Source organism: Sarcophilus harrisii, chromosome 1 (assembly GCF_902635505.1).
Source record: "Sarcophilus harrisii chromosome 1, mSarHar1.11, whole genome shotgun sequence".
In the NCBI taxonomy this organism is placed as follows: domain Eukaryota; kingdom Metazoa; phylum Chordata; class Mammalia; order Dasyuromorphia; family Dasyuridae; genus Sarcophilus; species Sarcophilus harrisii.
In genome coordinates, this window is record NC_045426.1 from 584,856,035 (window position 1) to 584,869,667 (window position 13,633).

Below are 13,633 nucleotides of genomic sequence, written 5' to 3' on the forward strand. Positions count from 1 at the left end.
AGGGGGAAGGGGGAAAGAGAGATAGAGACAGAAACAGAGACAGAGGGAAAGAGAGAGGAGAGTGAAAGGGGGGGAAAGAGATAAGGAGAAAGGAAATGGAAGGAGGGAGGAAGAGAGGGAGAAAGACAGAGGGTGAAAGAAAGAGAGAGAGAGGAGGGAGAAAAGAGAAAGATAAAAGAAGATTAAAAGGAATGAGAGAGATGGAAAAAGAAAGAGGCAGAGAAAGAGAAGGGAAAAGGGAAGAGAAAGGAAGGGGGAAGGAAAGAGGGAGACAGGGTAAAAGAGAGAGAAGGGAGGGAGAAGAGATAATGATACAAATAAAAGAAAAAGGAGAAGATGAGAGAGAAAGAAGAAGGAAAAAATAGAGAAATAGAAGGAAAAAGGGAGGGGGAAAAGGAAGAAGGAGGGACCAGGAAGAGATAAAAGAGAAGATCATAGTTTGAGCTGAAAGATGGTGGGAGAAGAAACTTATAGGGAAGGTGAAGGCTGCCATGAGTTTTCGTGGATTTTTTGGGGAATCACTCTGACATACTTAGGCAAATATTTTCATTCCAATGATGTTTCATCTTTCCTTTGAAGAGGTTATGACCAACCCTGGGCCCAACAAGTACAGACTAATACCTTGAATCATCACCTCTTCTCAGGATTGAATTTTGCCTAGTAATGTTTTGGTTAATTACACAGTACTTAGGCCTTCATTGAGCATGTCATAACTCTCTTTTAGCATTGTTTAATCTCAGCATCTTGGGATAGGCAAGTTCTTCTGGTCCAAGTCTCTTTATCAAGGCAATCATATGTATTTTTAAATAAAAAAGTCTTATTGAGGCCTTTGGCTTTTGCATTCCAGTCATTTCTGGAAAAAAAAACACTTAAAAATAATATTTTTCCTTTTGTAACAAAGAAAATAATTAAGCAAAGACGTTTCAGCAGTCACCATTACTGGCAACATACAATATATTGTGCCTTAGTAGTTCCTACTAATTTGTTTTCCCATTTCTTAGCATATTGCTTGACACACACAATAGGCACTGAATAAAAGCTTATTGCATTGAATATGAATTGAATTTGCTTGCATAAAAAGTGCTGCAAAGTCCTTAATGTATCTTCCCAATAGTGGAAGTGGGAAAGAAGGAGAGGGAAAGAACAGCTTTTAGTGCCTAGTGTTTGTCAGAAACTGTGCTAAACAGTTTACAAATATTATCTCATTTGATCCTCATAAAAATTCTATGGGATCAGTGGTATTAAAACCTCCATTTTACTAAGGAAAAGTGAAGTTAAGAGACTAGCCTCAAGTAACACAAAGGCTGGATTTGAACTTGGTCTATTCTGGTTCTGCATCACTTAGTTGCCTAAATCACTAAACTAAGATTAACTCCTTAAGAATGAGTCAAATACTGATGAATGAGACTCTTTCCAAGAGTGAGATGATTGAGCCAGTTCCAATGATCCTGTGATGTAGAGAGCCATCTATACCCAGAGAGAGACTGTGGGGACTGAATGTGGACCACAGCAGAGCATTTTCCCTCTTTTTGTTGTTTGCTTGCATTTTGTTTTCTTATTCAATTATTTTCTTTTTTTGATCTGATTTTTCTTGTGCAGCAAGAGAATTGTTTATACATATTGGATTTAACATATATTTTAACATGTTTAACATATACTGGAATGCTGACATCAAGGGGAGGGGATGGGGGAAAGTAGGGGAAAATCTGAAACACAAGGCTATGCAAGGGTCAGTGTTGTCAAATTATCTGTGCATATGTTTTGAAAATAAAAAGCTTTATAAAAAAATAAAAAAAAAAAAAAAGAATAAGTCAGAGTTGAAATAGTATAAGTCCAAATGACCTACATGTGGCCAATTCACATTTTAATGATGTTAGCCCTTCATTACAGGTCAGGTTTCTCCTTTCTATCCATAAGGATCTTAGAAATTTTCTAATTCAATTCTACCATTTTATTGATGAGCAAATTGAAACCTAAAAAGTCACATAACTAGTTAGTGGCCAGGCAAGTCAGAATTAAAATCAATGACTTTACCTCTTTCTAATACTCCTTGTTAGTTGGTGGGAACTCAGAACATTCTAATTTTATTTTATTCCAGGTAAAAAATGATTGGGACAAGAAACCAAATGCAAGAAATATCAAATGACTTATTCTAAATCTAGATAAAAGTCTGACCCAATTTTTCAGGTGGTACAATTGAAAACTGGCTTTTTGGTAGCAACAACCTTCAAAACCACAGAGCTGTGCTTACAACAGAACATTTTCTGAAAAGCACCTACTGGGTGCAGAACAATATGCTAGGTAAAGGAAAGACACCAGATTTAAGTCAGACATGGTCCCTATACTCATAGAGCATAAGCAGAGATAGGATCCCAACAGAGATAGTTATAATAAGCTATATTGTATGAAAAGTGCATTAGAGAGGTACAGAAGAAAGCTCTAGGTGAGGGCTGAAGGATCAGTCTATGGAAAAGATGGTATTTCATATTTAAATTTAAATATGAATTTAAAAGGTGAATTAGGATTTTAATTCAATTAATTTATCAAGTTCCCAAGTGTCAAGCATTCTACTAGCCCCTAGGGTTGCACAAGTAAAAAAGGAAAATAGTCCCTGCTTCAAGGTGCTTACACTCTATTAAAGGAGAAAACAGTAAATAGGAAACAAAATATAAACATGTTGATTCTGTCATGTGTTGACTCTGTCCCAATTATCTTATGACCAAGTCTGTTATATATTACTCCTTCCTTTAGAGTTCTCCAGTATCCCTTTGGATCTGTTCTTCTATCAACTTAAGCCCTCACCAATGGTATCCCCTTCCCCATTTTTAGAGGTCAGTAATAACATTCATGTTTGTTTGTTTTAACTGTTTAACATTGGTTTATCTTTTACCAAGGAATATTTACTTCAAAGTTATTGTAAGAACTAATATGCAAATATTCACCTAACCCTTTGGGGAAACAATTCTCCTTATGTCCCCTTGAAAGGGTACCTAGGTGACGCAGTGGATAGAGTGATGAGCCTGGAGTCAGGAAGACTCATCTTCCTGAGTTCAAATCTGACCTCAGACATTTAATAGTTGTGTGAGACTGGCCAAGTCACTTTAATCCTATTTGCTTCAATTCCTCAGATGTAAAATGGATTGGAGAAAGAAATAGGAACCCCCTCCAGTATCTGTGCCAAGAAAACTTCAAATAGGATCATGAAGAGTCAACAACTGAAATGACTGAACATACCCCCTTAATTTCTAGGGATAGGAGGGAGGTTAGGTTTACAACTCATTTCTATATAACAATAGTCCTACCAAGTTCAAGCCCAAAGTCCCACTGAGTGATTATTATAGACTCTTGACATCAAGGCTTCCCTGATGGGCTGACTATAACATCCTACCTGGATTTCTTGGATTTTTGTATCTCTGTGGCTGAAACTCCCAGGTCAGGGTCTCTGCTCCCATTGTCTAGATTACAGGGGTCCTCAAACTACAGCCCATGGACCAGATGCAGCAGTTGAGGACGTTTATCCCCCTCATCAGGGCTATGAAGTTTCTTTATTTAAAGGCCCACAAAACAAAGTTTTGTTTTTACTATAGTCCGGCCCTCCAACAGTCTCAGGGACAGTGAACTGGCCCCCTATTTAAAAAGTTTGAGGACCCCTGGGAAAAAAAATAAACAAGATTTCAAAAACCCCAGATCTATTTCTTGGAGCCATTTGGTTGCTCCCAACCATCTAGGTGGTCAAACAAAGATTGTCCATGAATATACCAGTTCTCCTCTCTCCCAGAAGCAAGTCTCCCAACATATCCTCATTGGTAAGTCATTTCAGGGGATCTAGGTGTGCATTAAGCCTTCATTACATAAAATATAAGTTAAATTATTTTCAAAGTGTATGAACATAAGCAATGGGATCATTGGTGGAACTCCCAAAAGAAATTCTAGTCAGAAAAAATAATAAGTTTGAAAAGAAATATATTGATCTTGATTTTGAATGAGTTGAATTTGAGATGTTGATGACAAATACAAGTGGAGATGTTTTCTTATATGCAGTCAGAGATGTGAAATTGGAGCTTATAAGGAAAAGCAGCCCTGAAGACATGGATTTGGGCTTATCTATACAGATGAAGACTTGGAAATAAATGAGATTGCAGAGATAAGGGTAAATTACTAATCTAGAGGGAAGAGAGGAACAAGTCAAAGATGGCGACATGGAGAACATCACATCCAAGAAGAAGGTTGCAAAGCTAGTAGAGGCAGAAAAGTATAGGTTAGAAATAGTCCAAAAGAGTAGGATGATATTTATTTGAGACATCTCACATTTAGTGTAAATAAATTCACCCTGAAAGACCAGGAATGAGTAAAGTAACTAGGTAAGGGGATCACAGTACTTGTGTACAACCTACAAAGTGTATGTGACCAGAACACATCAGGATTGAGAGCTTATCCTGTGATAGGAATGATATCTACTAAGACCAGAAAAGCCCTGTTGGATATGAATGCATTGTTAGTAGAGTTGTGAACTGATCCAACCATTCTGGAAAGCCTAAAATTTCATCCAGAAATGCCACTATAAGTCTATATCCCAAAAAAGGGAAAAGGATCCATATATACAAAAATATTTATAGTAGCTCTTTTTGTGGTGGCAAAGAAATGAAAATGGAGAGGATGCCCATCAATTGGGGAATGGCTGAACATTATATTACATGAATATAATGGAATACTATTGTTTTATAATGATGAACAGGTGAGCTTTCAGAAAAACCTGGAACGACTTATATGAACTGATGCTGAATAAAATGAATAGAACCAGAAGAATATTGTACACAGTAACAGCAACATTGGGCAACGGTCAATTATGACAACCTTAACTCTCTCAGCAATACAGTGACCCAAGATAGTTCCATAAGACTTGTGATAGAAAATATAATCCAAATGCAGAGAAAGAACTATGGAGTTTGCAGATTGAATGGTACTATTTTTACTTTTTAAAAAATTTCTTGTGGTTTTTTTCCTTTTGTTCTTATTATTTTTTTTCCACAGTAAGACTAATATAGAAATAGAAATTTTTTTCTATTTCTAGAAATTTTTACATATATAGGCTATATCAGATTTCTTGCTGTTTTGGGGAGGAGGAAGGGAAAGGAAGGAGTGATAAAAAATCTTGGGGAGGAGGAAGGGAAAGGAAGGAGTGATAAAAAATCTGGAACTCAAACTCTTACAAAAATAAATGTTGAAGACTATCTCTACATGTAATTGGAAAAATAAAATACTATTAAGAAAAAAAAAGAAGGTTAACTGGGAGAAAAAATGGAAATGGGGGGAGGTGAGGAGCTGTTGCCTAAGCTGATAGCTCTTCCCCACAAAAGCAATGAAACCAGCCAAGATGGAAATGTTCCATGGGACCAAGAAGGCTTGAATCTTAAAAAATAAGAAACCCTCAAGGCAACAAGAAATTTATCAACTCTAAAGAATCCCCACTGCAACTGCCCCAAGAGCCAACAAAACTAGACCAGTGTCTCCACTGGAGATTCTGCCTCTAAATTAAGCAGATGACAACACTGTCAACACTCATTAATTAAGTACCTACTATTCATCGGGCACTGTGCCAAATACTTTCGATAGAGAAAGTCCCTGCCCTCAAGGAGCTCACATTCAAATGGAGGAATTCAAATGTGCAATTCATATATATATATATATATATATATATATATGTATACATATTTCCACAATTATCACGTTTCACAAGAAAAATCAGATAAAAAAGGAAAAGAATGAGAAAGAAAACAAAATGCAAGCAAACAAAAAAAGATGAAATACTATGTTGTGATCTAGACTCGGTCTCCACAGTCCTCTCTCTGGACACAGATGGCTCTCTTCATTACTGAACAATTGGAACTGGTCTGAATCATCTCATTGTTGAAGAGTCACATCCATCGGAGTTGATCATCATATAATCTCGTTGTTGCTGTGCATAAGATTCTCCTGGTTCTACTCACTTCACTTACCATCAGTTCATGTAAGTCTCTCCAGGACTTTCTGAAATCATCCTGCTGATCGTTTCTTACAGAACAATATCTATAACATTCATAGACCACAACTTATTCAGCCATTCCCCAAGTGATGAACATTCATTCGGTTACCAGTTTCTTGACACTACAAAAAGGGCTGCTACAAATATTTTTGCACATGAGGGTCCTTTTCCCTTTTTTTAATGATGTCTTTGGAATACAGGTTTCAGTAGAGACACTGCTGAATCAAGGGTATACACAGTTTGATAGCCCTTTGGACACAGTTCCAATTGCTCTCCAGAATGATTGGATAAATCCACAACTCCACCAACAATGTATTAGTGTTCCAGTTTTCCAGCATCCCCTCCAATATTCTTCATTACTTTTTCCTGTCATCTTAGCCAATCTGAGAGGTATTACTACCTCAGAGTTGTCTTAATTTGCATTTTTCTAATCAATAATGACTTAGAGCATTTTTTCATATAACTATAAATGATTTCAAATTCTTCATCTGAAAATTGTTCATATCCTTTGATCATTTATCAATTGAAGAATGGCTTGAATTCTTATAAAATCAAATCAATTCTCTATACATTTTAGAAATGAGGTTTTTATCAGAACTCTTAGATGTTCTAATCTTGTCTGCATTGTTTTTGTTTGTATAAAAACTTTTTAACTTAATATAATCAAAATTATCCATTTTGTATTCCATAATATACTCTAATTCTTTGGCCACAAATTCCTTCCCTCCCCACAGATCTGAGAGATAGACTACCCTTTGTTATTCTAATTTGCTTATAATATCACTTTTTATGTCTAAATCATGAGCCCATTTCCATCTTATCTTGGTACAGGGTGTTTGGTGTGGGTCAACGGGTAGTTTCTTAATGACAAAAATTATTAAGTCAAAAAACATAGCCAGAAGGACAATGAAATATGGTCTGGCTAGGTTCTATCTTTGTGGAATATCTTTCCCTTTGAGGTAGCTGGTGTCTGAAGGTGGAACCTGGGCCTGGGCCTGACTTGAGTTCAAAGCAGCCTCAAACACTTACTAGTTGTGTGACTTCAGGCAAGACACTTAACCTCTGCCTCAGTTTCCTAAACCTGTAAAATGATAATAATTATAATAACACCCAACTTGCAAGGTAATGAAGATCAAATGGAATATTTGTAAAAAATGTTCAGTGTAGTGTTTGGAATGTAGCAGGTGCTATATTAATGCTTATTACCTTCTTCTTTCCCAAGTTCTTCTCAGTTATCCCAGTGATGGTAAATTATTCAACTTGAAGCAAGACTGAAGTGGAGGGAGTGTTGGTGCATAATTGTTTTGTATGCAAACGATTGTGCACTGAATGAAGCCTCTGAAGATGTGATGCAAGAAAGTACAGATCGATTCTCTGCTGCTTGTGCTAATTTTAGCCTAACAATTAACACCAAGAAAACAGAGGTTCTCCACCAGCCAGCACCATGTGGTCCATATGTGGAACCATCAGTTACCGTGGATAACTTCACTTACTTTGGCAGTATACTTTTCAGGGATGTCCACATAGATGATGGGGTTGACTCAGGTATTGCCAAACATAGTTCAGGGTATGGAAGACTCCAAAGGAAAGTATGGGAGAAAAACGGTATTAAGCGGACTACCAAACTGAAGGTCTACCGAGCCATTGTGCTGATCTCATGTCTGTGAAACCTGGATGTGGCAGTGATAAGGCCCTGAATGATGGGTGTGGTTGGCAGAGAAAAACTGGAGCAGGCTAGGAGAAAGCTCAGATAGAGATCAGTTTAGCTCCATAGTCCCACCCTTTGTGGAGGTCCAGTCTGAAATGTCAAACCCCTGGGAATCGTGGGCAGTTTTACCTTGCTATGTCCTGTCAGAAATCCCAATGATGTCCTTGAGGTTACATTTTCCCTATAAATCTGCTTATGGCACATATCATCTCAGCTGCACTCTTTTGGGCCAGTCTGCCGTCATACTTGGTCTTGCAGGATCTTTTCCCTTACCTCTCCCACATGCCCCATGATCTTTCTCCTAACCCCAGTCCTTCTCTTCTCAAACCCCATTTCTCCTCCTTAACTGCCAGCGAAGGGCAAGCCCCAGTCTCATGAGGTATTTCCTTTCTCCTGGCTAATTAGGGTTCTCTTAGGGAACTTGCCCTTTCCATTACTAATTGTTCAAACCCTTTTCTTACTAACTATATGCTCTCTCCTACTCTTCCATATTTAACATTCCTCGTGTCTATTCTATCTCGTCATTTTGTCTAACTCTTCTCCTAAATAAACCTACCTTTTGCCGTATAGAATGACCATTGTGAATTCTTCACATGAACAAACCCCAACATTTGGTTCTTTCCTAAAGGACATCACCAGGTGCCCCATCATTGGCTGCCTCAGCCACATCACCAGGAAACTGAATTGTTTCCATCTGAAATGTCTTAGGAAAGTTCTGAAGATCACTGGGCAAAGATAAGGTGCTAGAGCTAAACTGCCAGACCTTCACACTCTACTGCAGAGAGTGTAACTCCAATGCAATGACCGTGTTGTCTGAATGCCAAATATACATTGTCTAAAAAACTATTTGACAGAGAATTCACACAAAGCAAGTGCTCACAAAGTTGTCAGAAGAAGCAACAAAAGGACACTTTCAAGTTTTCTCTGAAGAACTTTAGAATTGATTTTGAGATATTGGAGACACTGGCACAGAACCACCCGGCATGATGTGCCCTCATCAAAGAAGATGCTGTGTTCTATGAGCGAAGCAGAATTGAAGTATCTCAAAAGAAACATGAGATCTGCAAATTTAGAGAATCCACCCCAAATTCTCACACAAATTCCTGTGGTAGAATATTCTCAGCACGTATTGGTCCGATGAGCCACAGTCAACAAACTATAACTAGACTCCAATTATAGTGAGGTCATTTTGGTCTTGTTTGAGAATGAAGGACAACAACCAACTGACCGACCATTTCCTTCTTCTTTCTCCCATGCTCTTGTTAAGTAAATTTTCTTTTGGAATGTTATCTGGTTTGTGAGTTTTCCATTTAGTATCATTATCAAGCTTCTCTCAATGGACTAGCCTGAGTGGAGTCTGGCTGAAAATCAACACCCAAAGAGAATCTCCTGGCAAAGCTATTGTTCAGCTTCCAGCAGGGATATTCCTGTGCTCAGTTCAAATAGAGAGAGAAGGAAAATATACCAGCGATCACATTGTCTCCTGTTAGTCAGAGATAAAAGAGTTGGGGCAAGAAAAGAGGGTGTGAGAAGATTGGAGATAATTAGAAAAGATTTTAGAGGTCTTCTAGAACAACCTTTTTTCAACTCATGAATCTCAGTTACAATATCCCTGATAAGAGATCAGCTGACTTCTCCATGAAGATATTACTAGGTAGCCCATTCCATTTTGCAATATCTTTGATTATTAGAAAGTTTCCCCTAACATAAAGTTGAAATTTCTGTCCCTATAACTCCCACCATTGGTCCTTAGTTCTTCTCCCTGCTACATCTTCCATAACGGTGCATAGGGTATTCGGGAGGATTGACACCTCTAGAATACTGAGCCCTTTTCTAGGCTGCTTATCCACCTTTGGGGTCCATCTAATTCAATGAACTCTCATCTGTGACTTCAAGAAGCTGTAGCCTTCTCAGTAGCCACACCCTGGTAAACCTACCTTGGCAGGTGGAGGGTAACCACAGACTTGTTGGGGGAGTCCATCCCAAACATGCGAAGACTTCCCCTGGCCGAATGGACAGAGGAAAACAATTTGCTCCAATGGCCAGGGAGGCAGCTGAAGAGCACAGTGAAGTGCTTAGAGACACTCAAGATGGCAAGGTCAATCACTGCATCCCAGGACACCTCCAGTTGTCCTGACTTTTGTCTTGCCACTGGACTTTGGAAGAGAGACTAAAGCTAACAACTTTGTGCAGCTCCACCTCACTTATCAACAATTTAAGACATCACCCTGTGAAGTCACTGATTCTCATCAAAAACAAAGGATAAATAACATCTTCCATGAGAGATCCTTTCATATACCTGAAAATAGTTATCAAATCCCCTATAGTCTTTTATTCTGTAATCATTCTAAAACTCATATATCATCATTTTGAGTCTATTTAATCTACTATCCACCCTCTCTGTATTCTGTCAATTTGTCAAAATACCCTCTAAAATGTGGTACCCAAAACATATGCAGTTCAGCAGTTTGGATCTTATCAGTACAAAGTATGGCAGGGCTATCAGCTTCCCTGACTGGACCTTATACTTCTATTAATACAAACTAAAATCCTATTAGCTATGCTCCACCAGAATTCTTAGATCTTTTTTTATATGAACTGCTTTCTAGCTACATCTCCCATTTTGTACTTATATATTTTATTTTTTTGAACCTATGGATAAGGTTTAAAATCTATACCTATCATCTTATATTTCTTACTTTTTCAATGTATTGAGGAAGGGAGGGAGAGGAAGAGGAGTAGAATTTGGAATTAAAAAGTAAAATAATTTAAAAAGAAATAAAGGGAAATACTTTTAGAAAAGGAATCCATCCCTATTAAATTTTATCTTTTTAGCTTTAGCCCATCATTCCTAGACTGTCAAGAACTCTTTTGGGATTCTGATTCTGTCATCTAGTGTATTAACTATCCCTCCAAAGCTTTGTGTCATCTACAGATTTGATAAATGTCCTTCCTACAAGTCACTGACAAAATTGTTGAAAAGAACAGATCAAGGACAAATCCCTGGGACACTTTGCTTGAAGCTTTTCTCTAGGAGAATGTTAACTCTTGGATCAATATCCTTAGGGACTGGACAACCAGTTCTAAGACCTCCTAACTGTACCAGTTTGTAGTTTCTAGTTTGCATCTTTCTATCTTGTCCCTAAGGATATTGTAAGAGACTTTTTCAAATATCTTGATACAATCCACTTCCTTCTATTCTTTTCTGAACAAATAGCAGAAATGGAATTTTGAACCAAGGGATATAGGTTCGAGTCCCATTTCTGCTACTTGTGAAGAGTAGCTCAAACTTGCCTCAGAAGGAGTTGGGTAAATCCCACTTCCCTCTACTCTTTTCTGAACAAGATATGAAATTCTCTAGTCAAGATGAACTCTTTGACAAGGTATTATTTCGGCTTTTCTTGGGTTCTTGTTGCCCCATTAAGGCTGGGCTGACAAAGGTTTCATTCATGAAGTTATCAAGAATTATAAGGTACACAAGCTTATCATATCTAAATGATTAATTTCACTGCTAGTTTACATTAGCTATACTTTTAAAGGGGGGCTACAAACAAACTGATGAAGGACTAGAAAGGAGAAATGTTGAATACAAAAACAGTGACTCAGGTCCCTGGAGGAGCCTTGTGAAATCAAGATCTTTCCAGCAAACCAGGTAGATCCAGGAATAGCAGCAAAGGAAGTGATAAAAATAGCAAAGAATTTTTGGTCCAAGCCAGGAATCATTACCATGTGAGCCAACATCAATGAAATGGCAACAGCTATGGTTGGTTTCTGGACCAAGACAATTACTAGATTAAGTTGAAAGCTGTTGTAGCTGGAACTAAGGTGAGATAAAGGTAAGGACAATGAAGAGGAGGAACAACTTAAACTTTGTCCTTATTGTGGTTATATGGACTATGCAGGTCTAGGAGAAAGGGAACAGTTTATTCTCTAATAACACCTAAATTCTTTCCTTCTTTTTTGGTGGGGAGTAAAGCAGAATGGTAAAGGGAGTTAGAACTGAAGCTTAGAATGATGTTAAGAGTCAGGAATGACTATATGGGTCCCATCAGAGTGGATTCCAAGTATAAGAGATCCTCTTCCATATCAGTTTGGGGAATTACACAGGTCCTCGAGGAACATGGGTGGGGGAGGTGGAGGGTGGGTCCTAATAATCCTGAGTCTTTTCTTTCTGTGCAGGAAAGGCCTACAGGATTTTAAAAGTCTTTAGGGAAGGCAGAAGTTCATTGGAGAGAGAAGAACTGTCTTAATTATTTATGGACTTGGCATTTTTTTTTTTTTTTTTTTTTGTCAAATCAAAACCTTCTCTATATTTCATGTTTTGTTGGCTTGCATGGGACCCAATTCCTCCCTCTCCCTCAACACACACACACCCCTTTTCTTTTTATAGAGATTTAGGAGATAGATTCTTCTGATTCTGCCAAAGAAAACCATGGTGATGATAAAAACAAACCGAATTCTGACATCTCCAGAAGAAAACCTATTTAGGAGCACAAGCCAGAAAGATTTGTGAAAGATTGTCCTAAGACTGAAGCCAGTCCTTGTGAGCCCAGATAATCGATGGTAAATCATAGGTTGCACTTACTACCTGCTTCTTGACTTTGGCAGATCAGTTAGGTTCTTTAAGTCTAGATTTCCTCATTTATAAAGGGCATAGGACTATATATCTAAGGTTCTTTCCAGTTCTAAATCCCTGACCTATTGTTCTGTTTGTTCCCAGAAGGATGTGCTGATAAAAGTTTCCCCAGGAAAGTGATAATCCAGTAAATGACTTCATTTATTTTCTTAATACTTCCCTGAGGGTGGCCAGGGTAGCCTTAATCCCTAGTTTATTGGAGCAAAAGAGTAAAAGTAATACTCAGGGGCATGGCAAAAATCAGTTGGGGCCAGTACAATACACTAGAATTTCTGATTTTTAGGTCAAGACATGTCATCCATTAAACCAATGACCTTAATTATTATTTTCCTTAGGGTCATATTTATGCATGTGAAATGTAGGAAGGCATTTTAAAAAGTGTGCATTGCTTGCATTTTCCTATAAAGACCAGGACTCCTAATCTTAGTTTAAAAAAAAAAAATGGTTACTAGATTTTTTTTTTTTTAATACTCCAGCATCTTCAGAGAGCCAATTGATGAAGCATACTACCCAATTTTTGTCAGAGAAGAGATGGACTAAAGGTACAGAACGAGACATGCATTACTGGACATGGTAAATGTGGAGATTTATTTTGCTTGACTAAGCAATAGAATAGGAAAAACGAGATCTCTTCAAGAATATTAGAGATATCAAGAGTATGTTTTATTTAAAAATGGACATGATAAAAAACAATAATGGTAGGGCTTAGAAGCAGAAAAGATGAAGAACAGGAGATAAGGATACACAAAAGAATTATACAAGAAAGATCTTAACTATTTCCAGGCATGATCCAGAGTCAGACTTATGAAGAAGTGGACTTTAAGAAACACTGATAGTAAAAGGCTAGGAAAGGTGACAGAATTCCAGCTGAGCTATATAAAATCCTAAAAGATGATGCTGTTAAAGTGCTGCACTCAATAGGCAAGCAAATTTGGAAAACTGAGATGTGGTCACTGGATTGGAAAAGATCAGTTTGTATTCTAGTCCTAAAGAAGGGCAATGCCAAGGAATATTCAAATTACCAAAGAATTTTACTTAGTGCCAGCAAGTTTATGCTTAAGATTCTGCAAACTAGGTTTCTACAGTAGGTATGCTGAGAATTACCAGAAGTGCAGACTGGTTTTTGAAGAGGAAGATGAACTAGAGACTAAATTAATAATATTCTCTGGATTATGGAGAAAACAAGAGTTCCAGAAAAACATCTATTTCTGCTTTATGGATCACCATAAAATGTGGCAAGTCCTCAAAGAGATAGGAATACTAGACC